General features: G+C 46.1%; 1 protein-coding gene across 5 annotated transcripts in view; it reads left to right on the top strand.

Annotated features, from left to right (window-relative positions):
• Nucleotides 1-26,139, top strand: part of FHIP1A (FHF complex subunit HOOK interacting protein 1A) — a 662,899-nt gene that overhangs the window by 222,048 nt on the left and 414,712 nt on the right. For all 5 annotated transcript variants that reach the window (XM_063920560.1, XM_063920559.1, XM_063920561.1 and 2 more), the window contains one exon: nt 1,460-1,533. The gene's annotated coding sequence lies outside the window, so the exon portion shown is untranslated. The remainder of the gene's footprint in view (nt 1-1,459; nt 1,534-26,139) is intronic.

Here is a 26,139-nt window from a genome sequence, read left to right as displayed (position 1 = left end):
ATGTTTGTAGCATCCCAATGTATGTAACATTGTACAGTTTTCAAATGTCGCCCACTTCTGGAAAAAATGATCCATTAATTGACCAATCATTAGTCACATTAATTTAAATCCTTCATTTTATTATTGTGGTAGCAAATCAATTGCTCTTTGGACATTAATATATTAATCCAGTGGTTCCCAAACTTTTTTGAATCACGATGCCCTAGACCATAAGAATTTTTTTCACGGCACCTCTAGGCCAAAAGTTTCTTATTGAGAAATTTAGAAAGTAATGTTAAATTAAGTCAATTGTGTTTGTATGTCATCCTTAGGTGCAGTTATGTGGTGAGGGACAAGATTTGCTACTATTTGTCCACATACTTTATGATTTGAAGCCAAAATCACTGGTTTTGCATATTACATTGACCATAAATAATTTAAAGTGGTCCTGGACCACAATCCAGGTCACCCTTGCAAGTGTCCTGAGGTACCCCAGGGTGCCACGGCACACAGTATGAAAACCACTGTATTAACCTATCCCTCACTGATTTAGGTTATTCATTACATACTAAAATCCGAGAATGAATCAATGCTTGCTATTTTATACAACAAAGTTTCCTAGTGATTTCCAAACTCTGTCCTTTAGGCATCCTAATGATACAGGTTTTAAGGGAGCCCATGCTTAAGCACAGGTGACTTAATTAGTAATTTGGTCAGTTTGATTATTCCATCTGTGCACAAGTATGGATTCCCATATTACCTGGACTATTAAACTGCACACATATCTAAAGATCATCTTTCCAACCAGCCAACTACTTTGGTTGGAACAAAACTCTGGAAATGTATGGGAGCAAATGGCAATCAACAGTTTGATCCAAAACATCAGCAAATTTATATATTTAACCAACTTGTCTGAACAACAGCTTTTGGCTGTTTTCTGGAGTTTGGGACCAAAAATGCAGTTGTCGTGTGTTCCATACATTACCAGATTTCTGTTCCAACAAGTCAACTACTGTAGTTGATGGGTTAGAAAGATACTTTTTTTTAGATGTGTGGGCAACTTTAGGACCATATTTGTGAATCCCTTGCCTACTGACTATGTCTAACAGGGTGTTCTCTGCACTTCATGCAGATGTTTCCTTTTCTTAAGAAGTGGTAGAATAGCAATGCTCATTGGTCTTTTTACTGTTCTGTGGTGTTGGACAGTACCAAACCTACAGGTGTTGCCTCTTGACTAGAACCAGTGGCTATACTGGTTCTTACCCTTCTGCTCCACGGGAGGTTTCTGTCCTCCCTGAGCTCACCTTAGGAAACCTGCATTACGGATTAACAGGTGTACTGCCCCAGCATTATGGATGAGAGGCATTGATACCAGCCAGAGCCCATGATAAATTTAATCCACCACTGAATATCTATATTATGTTTTTGGAAGCAGCACTTTGTTACTAATTAAATGTGTATTATGATTTCTTTCCCATAGTAAATTGGCAGATGGCTACGCCTCTACATAACCTTCAGAGATTCAAACTTCAGATATGATCATATCTTAAAATGGTGAGTACAATACTTCTTACTGAGCACCATCAGCCCCTTCTCCTTGTAATTGTTACTTATTGCAGACTAGTTTGCTATCAGCATATGCATTCTTTGCTCAAAATAAAATGGACCCTTGTCTTTCAAAGTAAAACTTGTCTGTAATATATATATTTTTTCATTAGAAGAAAAATTTTGCATACAACAAATGCTCCAAATAACCATGTGCTATTATACCTTCAGATGTTTTTGCCTTTAAGATGGAATGTATGCAGTGGCAGATTAATGTCCACATGGGCCTGGTGCCAAAATATGTGAGAGGCCTATTGTGTGCTGCTGCAGCAGTGTGACTAGTGATGAAGGGGCGTATCTAGTGTGGTCTGCACAAGGGTGTGGCCTGTACAGTGGGTGTGTTTTTATCTATGGAGAGCATAGCTAGCGCCTACCTTCAACCAGGCTCGGATTTCCTACAAGGCAACCTAGGTGCCTGCCAGCGTTCCCAGAGTAGCACTGTGTGACTACTGCGTGATGTCATGACATCATGCACACTCTCCCATACCCCCAGAGTCCCATTGTCTGCACTGCGCAATTACTTGTAATAAACGTGTAATATAAGACAGTCCTGTCCACTTCCCACCTACCATAAAAAAAAAATCCTATAATGTACTTGGAAAAAAAAAAGATGTGGAGGCCCTGTCTTCCTGTAAGCTTATACTGGCATCTATCAGATGCAGGCAGGGCCGCTGCAAGATTTCTCGGCACCCTAGACCATAGGTTCTCAAACTCGGTCCTCAGGACCCCACACAGTGCATGTTTTGCAGGTCTCCTCACAGAACGCAAGTGAAATAATTAGCTCCACCTGTGGACCTTAAACAATGTGTCAGTGAGTAATTAATACACCTGTGCACCTACCGGGTTACCTGTAAAACATGCACTGTGTGGGGTCCTGAGGACCGAGTTTGAGAACCTCTGCCCTAGACAAAACTTCAGCCTACTGCCCCCAACCACCACCAATACCCACTTCCCAGCCCTTCAGATGAAAGTGTGACTTATACGTTCCACAGCCACCCCTTGCATTAAGTAGAACAAGGACATTTCTTTCAGAGACATCCTTAATTTTGTGATAGACAAACTCAGTAGCACTGCCCCCCCTTCACCCCCCCAGTGATGTCACTGTTATATTAGGTAGACTGGAAATGAGTGGAAATTGTGGTTATTGAGGTTAATAATACTATAGGATCAAAATTACCCCCAAATTCTATGATTTAAGCTGTTTTTGAGAGTTTTTTGAAAAAAAAACACCCGAATCCAAAACACACCCGAATCCGGCAAAAAAATTTCAGGGAGGTTTTGCCAAAACGCGTCCGAATCCAAAACACGGCCGCGGAACCGAATCCAAAACCAAAACACAAAACTCGAAAAATGTCCGGTGCACATCTCTAGTTATAATATTTTCAAGTTAAATAAAATGTATCACTATGGTGGGCTAATGTCTCCCGGGCTGTGTGGCACAAGGCTTTCGTTTGCATTTTCACACTGTAAGCACTTTACAGTGTGAAAATGCAAATGAAAGCCTTGTGCCACACAGCCCGGGAGACATAAGCCCACCATAGTGATACATTTTATTTAACTTGAAAATATTATAACTAGAGATGTGCACCGGACATTTTTCGAGTTTTGTGTTTTGGTTTTGGATTCGGTTCCGCGGCCGTGTTTTGGATTCGGACGCATTTTGGCAAAACCTCCCTGAAATTTTTTTGTCTGATTCGGGTGTGTTTTGGATTCGGGTGTTTTTTTTTCAAAAAACTCTCAAAAACAGCTTAAATCATAGAATTTGGGGGTAATTTTGATCCTATAGTATTATTAACCTCAATAACCACAATTTCCACTCATTTCCAGTCTATTCTGAACACCTCACACCTCACAATACTATTTTTAGTCCTAAAATTTGCACAGAGGTCGCTGGATGACTAAGCAAAGCGACCCAAGAGGGCGGCACAAACACCTGGCCCATCTAGGAGTGGCACTGCAGTGTCAGACAGGATGGCACTTAAAAAAATTGGCCCCAAACAGCACATGATGCAAAGAAAAGAGAAAAAGAGGTGCACTGTGGTCGCTGGACGGCTAAGCTAAGCGACACAAACACCTCAATATCACAGGAATTATTTGTTCTAATCAATGGTATTATTGGTCCAAATCACTGGAAGAAAATGACAAAATCACTGGAATTATTCGTTTTAATCAATGGTATTATTGGTCCAAATCACTGGAAGAAAATGACAAAATCACAGGAATTATTTGTTCTAATCAATGGTATTATTGGTCCAAATCACTGGAAGAAAATGACAAAATCACTGGAATTATTCGTTCTAATCAATGGTATTATTGGTCCAAATCACTAGAAGAAAATGACAAAATCACTGGAATTATTTGTTCTAATCAATGGTATTATTGGTCCAAATCACTGGAAGAAAATGACAAAATCACAGGAATTATTCGTTCTAATCAATGGTATTATTGGAACAAATCACTGGAAGAAAATGACAAAATCACTGGAATTATTCGTTTTAATCAATGGTATTATTGGTCCAAATCACTGGAAGAAAATGACAAAATCACTGGAATTATTCGTTTTAATCAATGGTATTATTGGTCCAAATCACTGGAAGAAAATGACAAAATCACTGGAATTATTCGTTCTAATCAATGGTATTATTGGTCCAAATCACTGGAAGAAAATGACAAAATCACAGGAATTATTTGTTCTAATCAATGGTATTATTGGTCCAAATCACTGGAAGAAAATGACAAAATCACTGGAATTATTCGTTCTAATCAATGGTATTATTGGTCCAAATCACTGGAAGAAAATGACAAAATCACAGGAATTATTCGTTCTAGTTAATGGTATTATTGGTCCAAATCACTGGAAGAAAATGACAAAATCACTGGAATTATTCGTTCTAATCAATGGTATTATTGGTCCAAATCACTGGAAGAAAATGACAAAATCACTGGAATTATTCGTTCTAATCAATGGTATTATTGGTCCAAATCACTGGAAGAAAATGACAAAATCACTGGAATTATTCGTTCTAATCAATGGAATTATTAGTCCAAATCACTGGAAGAAAATGGAATGGATGGATACTTGCAGTGACACAGAGCTGCAAGATACAGCAATGGCCTACAGTACAACTATATACTGTTAGTCACCAAAATGCTGCACTGTAATACTAGAAGCTATAGAAAAGTATATATATTATTGTATATATTAGTACAGACAGAGCGGTGTAACTGTGACACGTGTCCTGACAAGCAGTATAGAAGCTATAGAAAATAAGAAAAGTATATATATTATTGTATATATGAGTACAGACAGACCGGTGTAACTGTGACCCATGTGTCCTGACAAGCAGTATAGAAGCTATAGAAAAGTATATATAATATTACTGTATATCAGTACAGAGCGGTGTAACTGTGACACGTGACCTGACAAGCAGTATAGAAGCTATGGAAAAGTATATATATTAGTGATGTGCACCGGAAATTTTTCGGGTTTTGTGTTTTGGTTTTGGGTTTGGTTCCGCGGCCGTGTTTTGGGTTCGAACGCGTTTTGGCAAAACCTCACCGAATTTTTTTTGTCGGATTCGGGTGTTTTTTTCAAAAAACCCTAAAAAACAGCTTAAATCATAGAATTTGGGGGTCATTTTGATCCCATAGTATTATTAACCTCAATAACCATAATTTCCACTCATTTTCAGTCTATTCTGAACACCTCACACCTCACAATATTATTTTTAGTCCTAAAATTTGCACCGAGGTAGCTGTGTGACTAAGCTAAGCGACCCAAGTGGCCGACACAAACACCTGGCCCATCTAGGAGTGGCACTGCAGTGTCAGACAGGATGGCCCTTCAAAAAAATACTCCCCAAACAGCACATGACGCAAAGAAAAAAAGAGGCGCAATGAGGTAGCTGTGTGACTAAGATAAGCGACCCAAGTGGCCGACACAAACACCTGGCCCATCTAGGAGTGGCACTGCAGTGTCACGCAGGATGGCCCTTCAAAAAAATACTCCCCAAACAGCACATGACGCAAGGAAAAAAAGAGGCGCACCAAGGTCGCTGTGTGACTAAGATAAGCGACCCAAGTGGCCGACACAAACACCTGGCCCATCTAGGAGTGGCACTGCAGTGTCACGCAGGATGGCCCTTCAAAAAAAATACTCCCCAAACAGCACATGATGCAAAGAAAAAAAGAGGCGCACCAAGGTTGCTGTGTGACTAAGATAAGCGACCCAAGTGGCCGACACAAACACCTGGCCCATCTAGGAGTGGCACTGCAGTGTCACGCAGGATGGCCCTTCAAAAAAATACTCCCCAAACAGCACATGACGCAAAGAAAAAAAGAGGCGCACCAAGGTTGCTGTGTGACTAAGATAAGCGACCCAAGTGGCCGACACAAACACCTGGCCCATCTAGGAGTGGCACTGCAGTGTCACGCAGGATGGCCCTTCAAAAAAATACTCCCCAAACAGCACATGACGCAAAGAAAAAAAGAGGCGCACCAAGGTCGCTGTGTGACTAAGATAAGCGACCCAAGTGGCCGACACAAACACCTGGCCCATCTAGGAGTGGCACTGCAGTGTAACGGAGGATGGCCCTTCAAAAAAATACTCCCCATACAGCACATGACGCAAAGAAAAAAAGAGGCGCACCAAGGTCGCTGTGTGACTAAGATAAGCGACCCAAGTGGCCGACACAAACACCTGGCCCATCTAGGAGTGGCACTGCAGTGTCACGCAGGATGGCCCTTCAAAAAAATACTCCCCAAACAGCACATGACGCAAAGAAAAATGAAAGAAAAAAGAGGTGCAAGATGGAATTGTCCTTTTATGTTGTAAAAACAGGACATGCACACTTTAACGAACCCATCATTTCAGCGGCAGGGTCTGCCACACGACTGTGACTGAAATGACTGGTTGGTTTGGGCCCCCACCAAAAAAGAAGCAATCAATCTCTCCTTGCACAAACTGGCTCTACGGAGGCAAGACGTCCACCTCATCATCATCGTCCGATTCATCACCCCTTTCACTGTGTACATCCCCCTCCTCACAGATTATTAATTCGTCCCCACTGGAATCCACCATCTCAGGTCCCCGTGTACTTTCTGGAGGCAATTGCTGCTGGTGAATGTCTCCACGGAGGAATTGATTATAATTCATTTTAATGAACATCATCTTCTCCACATTTTCTGGAAGTAACCTCGTACGCCGATTGCTGACAAGGTGAGCGGCGGCACTAAACACTCTTTCGGAGTACACACTGGAGGGAGGGCAACTTAGGTAGAATAAAGCCAGTTTCTGCAAGGGCCTCCAAATTGCCTCTTTTTCCTGCCAGTATACGTACGGACTGTCTGACGTGCCTACTTGGATGCGGTCACTCATATAATCCTCCACCATTCTTTTAATGGTGACAGAATCATATGCAGTGACAGTAGACGACATGTCAGTAATGGTTGCCAGGTCCTTCAGTCCGGACCAGATGTCAGCACTCGCTCCAGACTGCCCTGCATCACCGCCAGCGGGTGGGCTCGGAATTCGTAGCCTTTTCCTCGCACCCCCAGTTGCGGGAGAATGTGAAGGAGGAGCTGTTGACGGGTCGCGTTCTGCTTGACTTGACAATTTTCTCACCAGCAGGTCTTTGAACCTCTGCAGACTTGTGTCTGCCGGAAAGAGAGATACAACGTAGATTTTAAATCTAGGATCGAGCACGGTGGCCAAAATGTAGTGCTCTGATTTCAACAGATTGACCACCCGTGAATCCTGGTTAAGCGAATGTAGGGCTCCATCCACAAGTCCCACATGCCTAGCGGAATCGCTCTGTTTTAGCTCCTCCTTCAATGCCTCCAGCTTCTTCTGCAAAAGCCTGATGAGGGGAATGACCTGACTCAGGCTGGCAGTGTCTGAACTGACTTCACATGTGGCAAGTTCAAAAGGTTGCAGAACCTTGCACAACGTTGAAATCATTCTCCACTGCGCTTGAGACAGGTGCATTCCACCTCCTTTGCCTATATCGTGGGCAGATGTATAGGCTTGAATGGCCTTTTGCTGCTCCTCCATCCTCTGAAGCATATAGAGGGTTGAATTCCACCTCGTTACCACCTCTTGCTTCAGATGATGGCAGGGCAGGTTCAGGTGTTTTTGGTGGTGCTCCAGTCTTCTGTACGTGGTGCCTGTACGCCGAAAGTGGCCCGCAATTCTTCTGGCCACCGACAGCATCTCTTGCACGCCCCTGTCGTTTTTTAAATAATTCTGCACCACCAAATTCAAGGTATGTGCAAAACATGGGATGTGCTGGAATTTGCCCAGATGTAATGCACGCACAATATTGCTGGCGTTGTCCGATGCCACAAATCCCCAGGAGAGTCCAATTGGGGTAAGCCATTCTGCGATGATCTTCCTCAGTTGCCGTAAGAGGTTTTCAGCTGTGTGCGTATTCTGGAAAGCGGTGATACAAAGCGTAGCCTGCCTAGGAACGAGTTGGCGTTTGCGAGATGCTGCTACTGGTGCCGCCGCTGCTGTTCTTGCAGCGGGAGGCAATACATCTACCCAGTGGGCTGTCACAGTCATGTAGTCCTGAGTCTGCCCTGCTCCACTTGTCCACATGTCCGTGGTTAAGTGGACATTGGGTACAACTGCATTTTTTAGGACACTGGTGACTCTTTTTCTGAGGTCTGTGTACATTCTCGGTATCGCCTGCCTAGAGAAATGGAACCTAGATGGTATTTGGTACCGGGGACACAGTACCTCAATCAAGTCTATAGTTGCCTCTGAAGTAACGATGGATACCGGAACCACGTTTCTCACCGCCCAGGCTGCCAAGGCCTCAGTTATCCGCTTTGCAGCAGGATGACTGCTGTGATATTTCATCTTCCTCGCAAAGGACTGTTGGACAGTCAATTGCTTACTGGAAGTAGTACAAGTGGTCTTCCGACTTCCCCTCTGGGATGACGATCGACTCCCAGCAGCAACAACAGCAGCGCCAGCAGCAGTAGGCGTTACACTCAAGGATGCATCGGAGGAATCCCAGGCAGGAGAGGACTCGTCAGACTTGCATGTGACATGGCCTGCAGGACTATTGGCTTTCCTGTCTAAGGAGGAAATTGACACTGAGGGAGTTGGTGGTGTGGTTTGCAGGAGCTTGGTTACAGATTTAGTGGTCAGTGGACTGCTTCCGCTGTCACCCAAAGTTTTTGAACTTGTCACTGACTTATGATGAATGCGCTGCAGGTGACGTATAAGGGAGGATGTTCCGAGGTGGTTAACGTCCTTACCCCTACTTATTACAGCTTGACAAAGGCAACACACGGCTTGACACCTGTTGTCCGCATTTGTTATGAAATAATTCCACACCGAAGAGCTGATTTTTTTTGTATTTTGACCAGGCATGTCAATGGCCATATTCCTCCCACGGACAACAGGTGTCTCCCCGGGTGCCTGACTTAAACAAACCACCTCACCATCAGAATCCTCCTTGTCAATTTCCTCCCCAGCGCCAGCAACACCCATATCCTCATCCTGGTGTACTTCAACACTGACATCTTCAATTTGACTATCAGGAACTGGACTGCGGGTGCTCCTTCCAGCACTTGCAGGGGGCGTGCAAATGGTGGAAGGCGCAAGCTCTTCCCGTCCAGTGTTGGGAAGGTCAGGCATCGCAACCGACACAATTGGACTCTCCTTGGGGATTTGTGATTTCGAAGAACGCACAGTTCTTTGCTGTGCTTTTGCCAGCTTAAGTCTTTTCATTTTTCTAGCGAGACTCTGAGTGCTTCCATCCTCATGTGAAGCTGAACCACTAGCCATGAACATAGGCCAGGGCCTCAGCCGTTCCTTGCCACTCCGTGTCGTAAATGGCATATTGGCAAGTTTACGCTTCTCCTCAGACGCTTTTAATTTTGATTTTTGGGTCATTTTACTGATCTTTTGTGTTTTGGATTTTACATGCTCTGTACTATGACATTGGGCATCGGCCTTGGCAGACGACGTTGATGGCATTTCATCGTCTCGGCCATGACTAGTGGCAGCAGCTTCAGCACGAGGTGGAAGTGGATCTTGATCTTTCCCTATTTTTTTAACCTCCACATTTTTGTTCTCCATATTTTGCGCACAACTAAAAGCCACCACAGGTATACAATGTAGATGGATGGATAGTATAGTATTATTACTTATGGACGACGAGTGACGACACAGAGGTAGGTACAGCCGTGGCATACCGTACTGCTATATATATAATATATACAGAATAATAATAACGGACCTGGTGGACACTGTCAGCAGACTGCTAAACTAGTATGAAGAAAAAAAAGCCACCACAGGTATACAATGTAGATGGATGGATAGTATAGTATTATTACTTATGGACGACGAGTGACGACACAGAGGTAGGTACAGCCGTGGCCTACCGTACTGCTATATATATAATATATACAGAATAATAATAACGGACCTGGTGGACACTGTCAGCAGACTGCTAAACTAGTATGAAGAAAAAAAAGCCACCACAGGTATACAATGTAGATGGATGGATAGTATAGTATTATTACTTATGGACGACGAGTGACGACACAGAGGTAGGTACAGCCGTGGCCTACTGTACTGCTATATATATAATATATACAGAATAATAATAACGGACCTGGTGGACACTGTCAGCAGACTGCTAAACTAGTATGAAGAAAAAAAAAGCCACCACAGGTATACAATGTAGATGGATGGATAGTATACTATTATTACTTATGGACGACGAGTGACGACACAGAGGTAGGTACAGCCGTGGCCTACCGTACTGCTATATATATAATATACTGTATAATAAATGGACCTGGTGGACACTGTCAGCAGACTGCTAAACTACTAGTATAAAGAAAAAAAGCCACCACAGGAGTATTTTTCAGGCAGACAAATGTATACTGTACTGGTGGTCACTGTCAGCAAAACTGTGCACTGTACTCCTGCTATAACTGCTCCCCAGTCCCCACAATTAGGCAGTGTGAGCAGTGCACTCAGCACAGATATATCATGCAGCACACTGAGCACAGATATGGTATGGAGCGTTTTTTTCAGGCAGAGAACGGATTAAACTGGTGGTCACACTCACTACTATCAGCAAAACCCTGCACTGTACTCCTAACAGCCGCTCCCCGTCCCCAATCCTCCCCACAATTATAACAATGTCACTCTTAGTCTTTTCTATTATGACTATAACGGAGAGGACGCCAGCCACGTCCTCTCCCTATCAATCTCAATGCACGTGTGAAAATGGCGGCGACGCGCGGCTGCTTATATAGAATTTGAATCTTGCGAGAATCCGACAGCGGAATGATGACGTTCGGGCGCTCTCGGTTTACCCGAGCCACACGGGAGAATCCGAGCACGGCTCGGACCCGTGTAAAAAGGCTGAAGTTCGGGGGGGTTCGGTTTCCGAGAAACCGAACCCGCTCATCACTAATATATATTATTGTATATATCAGTACAGAGCGGTGTAACTGTCACCCATGTGTCCTGAAAAGCGGTATAGAAGCTATAGAAAAGTATATATAATATTACTGTATATCAGTACAGAGCGGTGCAACTGTGACACACGTGTCCTGACAAGCAGTATAGAAGCTATAGAAAAGTATATATAATATTACTGTATATCAGTACAGAGCGGTGTAACTGTGAAACTTGTGTCCTGACAAGCAGTATAGAAGCTATAGAAAAGTATATATAATATTACTGTATATCAGTACAGAGCGGTGTAACTGTGACCCATGTGTCCTGACAAGCAGTATAGAAGCTATAGAAAAGTATATATAATATTACTGTATATCAGTACAGAGCGGTGTAACTGTGACACATGTGTCCTGACAAGCAGTATAGAAGCTATAGAAAAGTATATATATTATTGTATATATCAGTACAGAGTGGTGTAACTGTGACCCATGTGTCCTGACAAGCAGTATAGAAGCTATGGAAAAGTATATATAAGATTACTGTATATCAGTACAGAGCGGTGTAACTGTGACCCATGTGTCCTGACAAGCAGTATAGAAGCTATAGAAAAGTATATATAATATTACTGTATATCAGTACAGAGCGGTGTAACTGTGACACGTGTCCTGACAAGCAGTATAGAAGCTATAGAAAAGTATATATATATTATTGTATATATCAGTACAGAGTTGTGTAACTGTGACCCATGTGTGTCCTGACAAGCAGTATAGAAGCTATAGAAAAGTATATATTATATACTGGTGGTCCCCAGTCCCCACAATGCAGCACACTGATCAGATATTTGCAGCACATGAGCATAGATATGGAGCGTTTTCAGGCAGAGAACGTAGATATTTTCAGCACACTGAGCACAGATTATTTGCAGCACACTGAGCACAGATATTTTCAGCACACTGAGCACAGATTACGGAGCTTTTCAGGGAGAGAACGCTGCCATGTCCTCTCCGCTCAATCTCCAAAGCACGAGTGAAAATGGCGGCGACACGCGGCTCCTTATATAGAATACGAATCTCGCGAGAATCCGACAGCGGGATGATGACGTTCGGGCGCGTTCTGGTTAACCAAGCAAGGCGGGAAGATCCGAGGCTGCCTCGGAACCGTGTAAAATGGGTGAAGTTCGGGGGGGGGGGGGCGGTTCGGATCCCGAGGAACCGAACCCGCTCATCTCTAATTATAACTAACATGTTCTATTATGTTTCTCCGCAAATGATATTGTTTGAAGATTACCCTTATCCATAGTGCTCCACTCTGTTCCAATGGGTGTACAGATGGAGCCACCTTTATCTTGGCCTTTAATAGGATGAATTGAACCAGGGCAGTCGGACTTAATCCCCTGCTGTAATGACTTAATCCCCTGCTGTAATGACTTAATCCCCTGATGTATTGTTCTCTCTGTATTGTATTGCAGCTGAGAACGATAGATGATGAGTTTATGCTAATAAACCATGGTGTGCCTAGGCGCGGCACAGAAGCCAAGATAACCGTGGCTCCATCTGTAAGTCATGGTTTACAGACACACCACTGGTTAGCTGTCACAAAGAGAATACTGAATATGGTACATTCCAGTGACGTGCTGTCAGGATATGCAGAGCAGGCTGAGCCTTACCTATCATATTCCAGTATACTCCACAGAGTTTTGACTATAAAAATTATTAGAATAATACAAAGCAGATATTTATAGTTTACAAAAATCATCTTTCTGCAGTGGGGTACATTGGTTTCCACAGGGAAACATCGGGGTGTAGAGATGGATCTTGATCCAGGCACCAACAGGCTAAAGCTTTAGACTGTCCCAGGATGCATTGGGGCCTCCTCTTTAACCCCGCTTCCAGGTACTGTGAGCTCAGTTTCGAGTTGGTGCCCTGCAGAGCAGGTCACTTAACAGGGGGACTGCACTGGGCAGCCCTGAAAAAACTTTTAGAAGACTTCAAGAACTGCAGCACTTACATGTGCTGCGGCTCCGTCACCTCCCCAGCGATGTCGCATACTCCCGCTGGCTCTGTTCCCGGGTACTTGCAGCAGGGACGCTCCGGCATTGGTCAAACAGTAGCAGCGCTCTCCTGGTTCGCGTGGCTGCGACTTAAGGAAGGAGGTAAGAGGGTCCCCCAGGCGGGACCCGCCATTAATCGCGTTCCGATCGCAGTCTAAGGAGATTGACTGCGACGCTGGCGTGGACACTGTAACCGAGCAGGGATCCCATTATATCCACCAGGGCATAGGAGTACAGGTCGGGTGTACTGATGCCCACTTCACTAAGACTCCGTAGTACCAGATGGTGAGGACCAGCATAGGGGAGAAGGCACTTGACCTGTGACGCCCCCCCCTCCTCCCCCTCCCAGCTCCAGGCGCCATCAACTGCTGGTGTTCCCACCCTGGAGCTGCCTCATACTCTCCCTCACTCCCTGACTGAGACGCTGGGTGCCATCTTCTAAGAAATGCTGCGACTGGTCTCCGGGACTGCAGGGCAAGGTCTCCTCTGTAAATCCACCTGTATTATTATTATTATTATCCTTTATTTATATGGCGCCACAAGGGTTCCGCAGCGCCAAATTACAGAGTACATAAACAAATAATCAAACAGGAAAACAGCAACTTACAGTTGACGACAATATAGGTACATCAGCAGATGACACTGAAATAAGTATCAGGTGGCACAAGACTGCTGGATTTGGTGCAGTTGAATAATATTAAAGTAAGAAAAAGGATAAGCACATGAGGGAAGACGGCCCTGCTCATGAGAACTTACATTCTAAAGGGGAGGGGTAGACAGACAGGGGTGACACAGATGGGGTACATAGAGAGCGTGGAACAGAGGGTTAGGATGAGATTTGGTTGGGTTTGGTGAAGAAGTGGGTCTTGAGAGCCCGTTTGAAGTTTTGTAGAGAGGTGGAGAGTCTGACGGGAAGAGGTAGGGAATTCCAGAGAAGTGGTGCAGCACGTGAAAAATCTTGAAGGTAGGAGTGGGAGGAAGTAATCCATAGGCAGGAGAGTCAGCGTGCATTAGCAGAGCGAAGAGGACGGGTGGGAGTGTAAAGGGATATAAGGTCAGAGATGTAGATGGGAGAGGAGTGGGTGAGGGCTCTGTAAGTGAGTGTGAGATGCTTGAAATGGATTCTGAAAGTGAAAGGAAGCCAGTGAAGGTCTTGTAAGAGAGGAGAGGTGGACGTAGTGCGTTTGGTGAGTAAAATTAGCCGGGCAGCAGCATTGAGGATAGATTGGAGTAGAGAGAGGTATTTGTCAGGAATGCCATTCAGGAGGAGATTACAGTAGTCCAGTCTTGATATCAGCCTGTATATTAGCGCCGTGATTTTACACACACTTAAGTATTCTACATGTCGATATTAAGACAGCGTTAGTTAAGAACAAGTGTACCTGTGCCAGAATATATTGTACGAGTATTCTGATATATACATCCGGTCTCAGACCGTGCATTGTTTTATATATATATATTTAGCTGCGATCACTTCAGCCTGTTCTTGTCCGGAATTGACGTCAGACACCCGCCCTGAAAATGCTTGGACATGCCTGCATTTTTCCAAAGACTCCCAGAAAACGGTCAGTTGCCACCCACAAAGGCCCTCTTCCTGTCAATCTCCTTGCAATCGGCTGTGCAATCCACTTTGTACCCGTACGACGCGCCTGCGCATTGAGGTGCATACGCATGCGCAGTAAAGACCTGATCGCAACACAGCAAAAAATCCTAACGTGCGTTCAGGTCTGAATGACCCCCCCATGTGCCATACATCTCCCAGTCAGTCTGCAGCTCCTGTAACCAATCAAGAGCCTTCTTGAGCGGCGTTCTCAACTATGCTCAATACGCTTGTGACACGCCTTATGCCCCCTATGGGACCTCCTGTGCCATTGCAGCCCCTTATTGTCCCTATGGTAAATCCGCCTTGGGCAGATAATTTGTCTACCCAGTTGCAGCAATTGTACCAATCCTTGGTTAGACATAAAACTGCCCCAAGTCACTCTTGTGTCACGGGGTCATCTAAGCGGGCTACTTCCTCCTCACAATCGACTAATCTCTCAGAAGATTCTTCTGATGAGGATGGGGAGTATACTGCCCCGTCAGACCCTGACACAGTTGCTTCTGACGAGGAATCTACTACTCAGGTTGATGTCCTTAACTTAGTGGTTGCTATTAACCAGATCCTGCAGATCACTGATGATGATGATGAGGATTCCACTACGGTGTCTAAGAAACCTGATAAGTTTAAACGTCAGAAGGTAACTAAAACTTTATTACCACATTCTGACCATTTAGTAGACATATATCAAGAACCCTGGTCTTCTCCAGGAAAGAAATTCTCCCTATTTAAAAGGATGAAAGCTTGCTATCCTCTCCCTTCAGAGTGATGTAACGAGTGGAAAAATCCACAGTCAGTGGATTCCCATGTCACCCATCTCGTATCATCTACTCTGCCTGTCACCACTGTCACCTCACTGAAAGAACCGACAGATAAGCGTGTGGAGGAATGCCTGAAGTCTATTTACTCCCTAACAGGTTCTGAACATAGACCCACTATAGCAGCTCCTGGGCTGCAAAAGCAATTGAAGCATGGGTTCAGGCATTAGAGGAAGAGCAGAGTCAGCATATATCTGACACTGCCAGACAATACCTGTCTCATATTACCACTGCCGCCTATTACATTCAGGAGGTGTCCTCTGAGGTAGGTGTGTTGGCGGGCAAGGCATCGACTACGTCCATCCTTGCTCACCGTATTCTGTGGTTGAGGTCATGGAAGGTGGACCTGGACTCCAAAAAGACTTTGGATGTACTCCCTTTTAAGGGGGACATCCTATTTGGGGAAGATCTCAATAAAACTGTGACTGACTTAGTGGCTGCTAAGACTGCTTTTCTACCAAATACTAATCCTTCTGCACAGAAGGCAAAAGGTACAACTTTTCGCTCCTTTCGACCTCAAATGAAAGCAAAAGGTCAGGCATACTCGAGACAATCTCGTGCTCCCAAGGGGTTCTCTACGATTTGCCGGCGGCCGGCCTCCCGGCGACCAGCATACCGGCGCCGGGAGGCCGGGCGCCGGCTTACTCGCTGCGCTCGCCACGTTACGGGCACGGTGGCGCGCTACACGCGCCACACTATTTTATTCTCCCTCCAGGGGGGTCGTGGACCCCCACAAGGGAGAATAAGTGTCGGTATGCCGGCTGTCGGGCTCCCGGCGCCGGTATGCTGGTCGCCGGGAGCCCGACCGCCGGCATACTGAAGACCACCCCTCCCAAGACCACTAAGCCCAAGGCAAAACAATCCTGGGCTACCCGGCAGCCTGCTTCTAAACACAACAAGCCTGCTGCATGATGGGGCGGGCCTCCCCCTGGGTGGGAGGCTGAATTCTGCGATTCACCCAGGTCTGGTTGAAGACCACTTCAGACGCATGGGTGCAAGAAGTTGTCTCTCACGGGTATGCATTCTCTTTAAAGAGACGTCCCCCTCGCCAGTTCTGCACAATGGTTATCCCTTCGGATCCGTTAAAGGTGCAAGCTCTACAACTGGTTGTGCGTTCCCTCCTGGACACAGGAGTGGTGGTGCCGGTACCTCTGTCCCAGAGAGGCAGAGGATACTACTCGACCCTGTTTCTAGTCCCGAAACTCAGTGGGTCTTTCCGGCCTATACTCAACCTCACATCACTGAACAAGTTTGTGAGAGTGTCCAAGTTCTGTATGGAAACACTGCGCTCAATTGTACTGGCCATGGAACCCGGAGACTATATGGTATCCCTGGATATACAAGATGCTTAGCTGCATATACCTATTTCCATATCGCATCAGCAATATCTGCGGTTCACTATTGGCAACCTTCACTGTCAATTCCAGGCTCTGCCATATGGACTGGCCACGGCCCCTTGGATCTTCACCAAAGTTATGACCGTGATGACGGCTCATCTCCGTTGCCAGGGAGTCAGGATCCTGCCGTATCTGGACAACTTGCTGATTCTGGCAAACTCCCACAATGTCCTCCTCAGTCATCTTAAATTGACGGTAAACTTCCTACAAGCCCACGGGTGGCTCATTAACTGGAAGAAGTCCTCGCTGGTCCCTGCTCGGAGCATGGTGCACCTGGTGGCACTGCTGGACATACACAGCCAATGACTGTTTCTGTCTCCAGAGAAGGATCAGATACTACCTCTCTCGCCCCAGAGTGTCAATACACTTGGCGATGCAAGTACTAGGCCTCATGGTGTCAGCTTTCGACATGGCAGAGTACGCTCAATTTCATTCCTGCCCTCTGCAGAGGTTAATCCTTTCCAAGTGGGACGACCTACCTCATCAGATCAGGTCTCACGTGATCTCCTTGACTCCGGAGGTTCGTCTGTCACTGACCTGGTGGCTACAGGACCAGCGGTTAAGCAGGGGCCGTCCCTTCTGGATCCCCAACTGGTTCCTACTGACTACGGATGCGAGTCTGAGGTTTTGGGGTGCGGTGTTGGAGCAACACTCCTTCCAGGGTTGGTGGACCAAAGAGAAATTACTCCTCCCGATAAACATTCTGGAATTGCGGGCAGTGTTCAATGCTTTGTCTCTCGCCCTGCCTCTGTTACAGAACAGGCCTGTTCAAGTACGGTCAGACAACGCCACCATGGTGGCATACATAAACCATAAAGGAGGCACTCGAAGCCGCATGGCAATGATGGAAGTATCAAAAATCCGTAGTTGGGCGGAAAGCCATCTGCCAGCAATATCGGCTGTGTTCATTCCGGGAGTCCTCAACTGGGAAGCGGATTTCCTCAGTTGTCAGGACGTGCATGCCGGAGAGTGGAGTCTTCATCAGGAAGTATTTCAACACCTAGTGGACAAGTGGGGCCTACCAGATGTAGACCTGATGGCGTCTCGTCACAATCACAAAGTTCCAGTCTTCGGATCAAGGATCAGTGATCCTCAAGCAGCGTTCGTGGATGCATTGGCAATTCCATGGAACTTTCGGCTGCCCTACGTGTTTTCTCCAGTGTCTCTCCTGCCCAGAGTGTTACGGAAGTTCAGACAAGAAGGAGGAATACTACTTCTAATCGCTCCAGCGTGGCCCAGACAGCATTGGTTCTCAGACCTGCAGGGTCTATCGATAGAGCGTCCTCTTCTTCCTCAACGCCCAGATCTCCTCGTTCAGGGCCCTTGTGTCTACCCAGACCTGGCCTGACTGGCCTTGACGGCGTGGCTCTTAAAGCATCACTCCTGAAGGCCAAAGGATTCTCCAAGGTGGTTATCCAAACTATGCTGAAAGCCCGCAATCCGGCTTCTGCGCGGATTTATTACAGGGTCTGGAATTCTTACTTCACCTGGTGTGCTGCTAAGAATTACGACGCATACAAATTCAGAACTTCCAGACTTCTTGCTTTTCTGCAACAAGGCCTGGACTTAGGCCTTCGTCTGGCCTCCCTCAAGGTTCATATCTCTGCCTTGTCGGTGTGGTTTCAGAGAAAAATGGCGTCTATTTCTGACGTTCATACTTTCACTCAGGGTGTTTTACGGATTAAGCCTCCCTATGTCCCTCCTGTGGCTCCATGGGATCTTTCTGTTGTCCTGAATGCCCTGCAAGAGTCTCCATTTAAACCTCTTGAATCAGTGGACCTTAAATGGCTCACGGTCAAGGTCCTGTTCCTACTGGCTATTGCCTCTGCTAGGAGGGTGTTAGATCTAGGCGCTGGACTTCCAGCTCCTGCTGCTATCAGAGCCCATTCTACTCTGTCTGTTGGACCTTCTTGGGCGGCCCGCTGGGGCGCGTCCACTGAACAATTGTGTAAGGCGGCTACGTGGTCCTCAGTGAACATGTTCATTAGATTCTATGCCTTCGATACTTCCGCCTCCCAGGATGCTTCCTTTGGACATCGGGTTCTCATACCCGCTACGGCGCGTACCCTTCCATGAGTAAATGCTTTAGGACATCCCTGATGTTTCCCTGTGGAAACCAGTGTACCCCGCTGCAGAAAAGGAGATTTATGGTAGACAGAAATCTCTTTCTGCGAGGTACATTGGTTCCCCCTTTTAAGTAAGACATTTTAGTTGGAGAAGACCTAAATAAAATTGGGTCTGAACTGGCAGCTGCTAGACTGCCTTTCTTCCAAATACTAATTCTTCTGCACAGAAGGCAAAAGGTACGACTTTTCGTTCCTTTTGGCCTCAAGGGAAAGCAAAAGGTCAGGCATACCCGAGACAATCTTCTGCTCTCATAACCACTTAGCTCAAGACAAAGCAGTCCTGCGTGACCTGTCAGCCTGTGTATAAACAAGACAAGCCTGCCACATGACGGAGTGGGCCTCCCCCTGGGTGGGAGGCCGACTTCTGCAGTTCACCCAGGTCTGGTTAAAGACCACTTCAGACGCATGGGTGCGATAAGTTGTTTCTCACGGGTATGCAGTGTCGTTCAAAAGACATCCCCCTCGCCATTTTTGCACCACGGTCATCCCTCGGATCAGTTAAAGGCGCAAGCTTTGCAGCAGGTTGTGAGTTCTTCCTGCATACAGGCGTGGTAATGCCGGTACCTCTGTCCCAGAGAGACAGTGGTCACGACTCAACCCTGTTTCTAGTCCTGAAACCGAATGGGTCCTTCCGGCCTATTTTCAACTTCAAATCACCAAACAAATTTGTGAGAGTGTCCAAGTTCCGTTTGGAAACGCTGCGCTCAATTTTACTGGCGATGGATTTTCTGAGGCTGTCATCCAAACTATGTTGAAGGCCTCAAACCATCATCTGCCCAGATCTATTACAGAGTCTGGAATTCTTATTTCATCAGTGTGCTGATAAGAACTAGGATGTGTATAGATTCAAAACATCCAAAATCCTGGCTTTCCTGCAACAATGCCTACTTAGGCCTTCGTCTGGCCTCCCTCAAGGTTCACATATCTGCCTTGTCGGTGTGGTTTCAGAGAAAAAGTGCGTCTATACCTGACGTTCATACATTCACTCAGGGAGTATTGCGGATTCAACCTCCCTATGTCCCTCCTGTGGCTCCCTGGGATTATTCTGTTGTCCTGAATGCCCTGCAAGAGTCTCCATTTGAACCTCTTGAGTCAGTGGTCCTTAAATGACTTACAGATAAGGCCCTGTTCTTACTGGCTATTGCCTCTGCCAGAAGGGTGTCGGACCTAGGCGCTTTGTCCTGTCATCCAGCCTTTCTGATATTTAATTGTGACCGAGCAATTCTTAGAACTCGCCCTGGTTATTTACCTAAGGTGGTGTCATCTTTTCACCTTAATCAAGAGATTGTGGTTCCGGCCTTCATCTCTTCTGAATTGTCCTCCAAAGAACGGTCTTTGGATGTGGTACGGGCTCTCCACATATATGTGCAGAGAACTGCCTCTATTAGGAGGTCAGATATTCTTTTTGTACTGTTGGTTTCCATAAATGTGGCTGGCCTGCGAATAAGCAAACCTTGGCCAGATGGATTAGAATGGTGATTACACAAGCTTATGTGCAGGCTGGATTTCCAGCTCCTGCTGCTATTCTATTCTGCCCATTCTACTCGGTATGTTGGACCTTCTTGGGCGGCCCGCTGTGGCGTGTTCGCAGAAGAATTGTGCAAGGCGGCTACGTGGTCCTCAGTGAACATGTTCATTAGATTCTATGCCTTCGATACTTCCGCCTCCCAGGATGCTTCCTTTGGACATCGGGTTCTCATACCCGCTACGGCGCGCTCCCCTTCCATGAGTAAATGCTTTAGGACATCCCTGATGTTTCCCTGTGGAAACCAGTGTACCCCGCTGCAGAAAAGGAGATTTATGGTAGACAGAAATCTCTTTCTGCGAGGTACATTGGTTCCCCCTTTTAAGGGAGACATTTTAGTTGGAGAAGACCTAAATAAAATTGGGTCTGAACTGGCAGCTGCTAGACTGCCTTTCTTCCAAATACTAATTCTTCTGCACAGAAGGCAAAAGGTACGACTTTTCGTTCCTTTTGGCCTCAAGGGAAAGCAAAAGGTCAGGCATACCCGAGACAATCTTCTGCTCCCATAACCACTTAGCTCAAGACAAAGCAGTCCTGCGTGACCTGTCAGCCTGTGTATAAACAAGACAAGCCTGCCACATGACGGAGTGGGCCTCCCCCTGGGTGGGAGGCCGACTTCTGCAGTTCACCCAGGTCTGGTTAAAGACCACTTCAGACGCATGGGTGCGATAAGTTGTTTCTCACGGGTATGCAGTGTCGTTCAAAAGACATCCCCCTCGCCATTTTTGCACCACGGTCATCCCTCGGATCAGTTAAAGGCGCAAGCTTTGCAGCAGGTTGTGAGTTCTTCCTGCATACAGGCGTGGTAATGCCGTAACCTCTGTCCCAGAGAGACAGTGGTCACGACTCAACCCTGTTTCTAGTCCTGAAACCGAATGGGTCCTTCCGGCCTATTTTCAACTTCAAATCACCAAACAAATTTGTGAGAGTGTCCAAGTTCCGTTTGGAAACGCTGCGCTCAATTTTACTGGCGATGGATTTTCTGAGGCTGTCATCCAAACTATGTTGAAGGCCTCAAACCATCATCTGCCCAGATCTATTACAGAGTCTGGAATTCTTATTTCACCAGTGTGCTGATAAGAACTAGGATGTGTATAGATTCAAAACATCCAAAATCCTGGCTTTCCTGCAACAATGCCTACTTAGGCCTTCGTCTGGCCTCCCTCAAGGTTCACATATCTGCCTTGTCGGTGTGGTTTCAGAGAAAAAGTGCGTCTATACCTGACGTTCATACATTCACTCAGGGAGTATTGCGGATTCAACCTCCCTATGTCCCTCCTGTGGCTCCCTGGGATTTGTCTGTTGTCCTGAATGCCCTGCAAGAGTCTCCATTTGAACCTCTTGAGTCAGTGGTCCTTAAATGACTTACAGATAAGGCCCTGTTCTTACTGGCTATTGCCTCTGCCAGAAGGGTGTCGGACCTAGGCGCTTTGTCCTGTCATCCAGCCTTTCTGATATTTAATTGTGACCGAGCAATTCTTAGAACTCGCCCTGGTTATTTACCTAAGGTGGTGTCATCTTTTCACCTTAATCAAGAGATTGTGGTTCCGGCCTTCATCTCTTCTGAATTGTCCTCCAAAGAACGGTCTTTGGATGTGGTACGGGCTCTCCACATATATGTGCAGAGAACTGCCTCTATTAGGAGGTCAGATATTCTTTTTGTACTGTTGGTTTCCATAAATGTGGCTGGCCTGCGAATAAGCAAACCTTGGCCAGATGGATTAGAATGGTGATTACACAAGCTTATGTGCAGGCTGGATTTCCAGCTCCTGCTGCTATTCTATTCTGCCCATTCTACTCGGTATGTTGGACCTTCTTGGGCGGCCCGCTGTGGCGTGTTCGCAGAAGAATTGTGCAAGGCGGCTACGTGGTCCTCAGTGAACACGTTCATTAGGTTCTATACCTTTGATACTTCCGCCTCCCAGGATGCTTCCTTTGGACGCCAGGTTCTCATACCCGCTAAGGCGCGTCCCCTCCCTTGAGGAACTGCTTTAGGACAACACCCGATGTTTCCCTGTGGAAACCAATGTACCCCGCTGCAGAAAAGGAGATTTATGGTAGACTTACCATGGTTAAATCTCTTTCTGCAAGGTACATTGGTTCCACAGGGCGCCCACCCTGACGCACCTAGTTTCTAGCTTCTATGGGTTTGTATGGCATTAGCCGCTGGTCACTTGTCCTGTCGCGAGAATGTGGTTCTATGTAACTAACATATGCCTTCTCGTTTGCCTGCTCCTACATTGGACTGGTTAACAAAACTGAACTCACAGTGCCTGGAGGCGGGGTTATAGAGGTGGCCCCATTGCATCTTGGGACAGCCTAAAGCTTTAGCCTGTTGGTGCCTCTCTGGATCAAGATCCACTCTACACCCAATGTTTCCCTGTGGAACCCAATGTACTTCGCAGAAAGAGATTTAACAATGGTAAATCTACTATAAATCTCCTTTTATACAGTATATTGTACACAACATTGTGATAATTTTAAAATATACTGTATATGTAGCGGTGATTCATGTGATCTATTCATTTTAAAATGACTCAGTTCAAGGTCTGAGAGATACTTGGTATTGGAGTAGAGATAACTACATATGGAGCTTTATACAGTTCATTGGGTAAATGAGATACAGTGCACTGCTGTCCAAGTAGGTCCAGGAAGAGGGAAGCATTAATGTTCTAAGTTTGTTCACAGGTGTAAATACTATGAAAAAAAATCAATATAATCATGCAGCAGGGTATATTGATCCTAGAGAGTGCAGTTGGACCATGATGTCGTTTAAATACAGTACAATATATAGATACTTTTGTCAACTTTTTTTTTCACACAGAGGGGTAAATTTACTAAGATTCGTGTTTTCCCGTTTGAGGTCAAAGTTCAATCACGAATGACATCGAAAGTGTAAATATGCAACTTTTTGAATTGATTACGACTAATTTACTAAGCTGCCGTATTCTGCATTTTCGGGTTTTCCGATGTCGATGTCATTCGTTTTTTTTGGCAGTGTTTTACGTGAGTGACTTGTAAAACACTGCCGACTTTAATACAATGAATCTCGGCCGGATCTGAGAGATCCGTGCTGGGCTTCATTGTGCACTTTGTTTAACAAAAAAATAAAGTTTAAATGTAAAAAAAAAATTGCGTGGGGTCCCCCCTCCTAAGGGAAACCAGCCTCGGGCTCTTTGAGCCGATCCTGGTTGCAGAAATATGGGAAAAAAATGGACAGGGGTTCCCCCATATTTAAGCAACCAGCATCGGGCTCTGCGCCTGGTCCTGGTTCCAAAAATACGGGGAACAAAAAGAGTAGGGGTCCCCCGTATTTTTGAAACCAGCACCGGGCTCCACTAGCTGGACAGATAATGCCACAGCCGGGGGTCACTTTTATACAGTGCCTTGCGGCCGTGGCATCAAATATCCAACTAGTCACCCCTGGCCGGGGTACCCTGGGGGAGTGGGGACCCCTTCAATCAAGGGGTCCCCCCCCCAGCCACCCAAGGGCCAGGGGTGAAGCCCGAGGCTGTCCCCCCCCATCCAATAGGCTGCGGATGGGGGGCTGATAGCCTTTGTGAAAAGTGATTGATATTGTTTTTAGTAGCAGTACTACAAGGCCCAGCAAGCCTCCCCCGCAAGCTGGTACTTGGAGAACCACAAGTACCAGCATACGGCGGAAAAACGGGCCCGCTGGTACCTGTAGTACTACTACTAAAAAAATACCCCAATAAAGACAACACACACACACCTTGAAAGTATAACTTTAATACATCCATCCACACCTCCATATACACATACTTACCTTATGTTCACACGAGGGTCGGTCCTCTTCTCCAGTAGAATCCATTGTGTACCTGTAGAAAAAATTATACTCACATAATCCAGTGTTTTCGGCTCCTCTGTAAATCCTTTTGTAATCCACGTACTTGAAAAAATAAAAAAACGGATACCCGACCACGAACTGAAAGGGGACCCATGTTTTCACATTGGCCCCCTTTCCCCGAATGCCAGAAACCCACTCTGACTGATGTCTAAGTGGGTTTCTTCAGCCAATCAGGGAGCGCCACGTTTGGCACCCTCCTGATCGGCTGTGTGCTCCTGTACTGTATGACAGGCGGCACACGGCAGTGTTACAATGTAGCGCCTATGCGCTCCATTGTAACCAATGGTGGGAACTTTCAGGTCAGCGGTGAGGTCACTTTCGGTCAACCGCTGACCTGAAAGTTCCCACCATTGGTTATAATAAAGCGCATAGGCCCTACATTGTAACACTGCCGTGTGCCGCCTGTCAGACAGTACAGGAGCACACAGCCGATCAGGAGGGTGCCACAACGTAGCGCTCCCTGATTGGCTGAAGAAACCCACTTAGACATCAGTCAGAGTGGGTTTCTGGCATTCGGGGAAAGGGGGCCCATGTGAAAACATGGGTCCCCTTTCAGTTCGTGGTCGGGTATCCGTTTTTTTATTTTTTCAAGTACGTGGATTACAAAAGGATTTACCGAGGAGCCGAAAACACTGAATTATGTGAGTATAATTTTTTCAACAGGTACACAATGGATTCTACTGGAGAAGAGGACCGACCTGCGTGGGAACATAAGGTAAGTATATGTATATGGAGGTGTGGATGGATGTATTAAAGTTATACTTTCAAGGTGTGTGTGTGTTGTCTTTATTGGGGTATTTTTTAGTAGTAGTACTACAGGTACCAGCGGGCCCGTTTTTCCGCCGCATGCTGGTACTTGTGGTTCTCCAAGTACCAGCTTGCGGGGGAGGCTTGCTGGGCCTTGTAGTACTGCTACTAAAAACAATATCAATCACTTTTCACAAAGGCTATCAGCCCCCCATCCGCAGCCTATTGGATGGGGGGGACAGCCTCGGGCTTCACCCCTGGCCCTTGGGTGGCTGGGGGGGGGACCCCTTGATTGAAGGGGTCCCCACTCCCCCAGGGTACCCCGGCCAGGGGTGACTAGTTGGATATTTGATGCCACGGCCGCAAGGCACTGTATAAAAGTGACCCCCGGCTGTGGCATTATCTGTCCAGCTAGTGGAGCCCGGTGCTGGTTTCAAAAATACGGGGGACCCCTACTCTTTTTGTCCCCCGTATTTTTGGAACCAGGACCAGGCGCAGAGCCCGATGCTGGTTGCTTAAATATGGGGGAACCCCTGTCCATTTTTTTCCCATATTTCTGCAACCAGGATCGGCTCAAAGAGCCCGAGGCTGGTTTGCCTTAGGAGGGGGGACCCCACGCAATTTTTTTTCTGAAAATTTTTAACATTTCCCCCCCTTCCCACTGAAAAACATGCACGGATCTCATGGATCCGTGCATGCCTATACAAACACGGGATAAAAAAGCAGGTCTGTTTTTTTTTAGCACTTTTTCACGATTTGTATTTTATCACGGCAGTGTTTGGCTATTGTCGGCAGTGTTTGTGTTTTGCACTTTTTAGTAAATTCCCGATTTCTAGCAAATTGCAGGCGTATTTGACCGATGGTGTATTGATTCGTGATTTTTTCCTAGGACTTCCAAAATATTACGAATGCCCTCATCACTGCCGTGATTTTTGCTTAGTAAATTACCGAGATGACACTTTGATGAAAAAACGGCATCTCGGTCAAAATCGGG

Source organism: Pseudophryne corroboree, chromosome 1, assembly GCF_028390025.1.
Source record: "Pseudophryne corroboree isolate aPseCor3 chromosome 1, aPseCor3.hap2, whole genome shotgun sequence".
Lineage (NCBI taxonomy): Eukaryota > Metazoa > Chordata > Amphibia > Anura > Myobatrachidae > Pseudophryne > Pseudophryne corroboree.
This window is presented reverse-complemented; position numbering and strand designations above follow the sequence as displayed.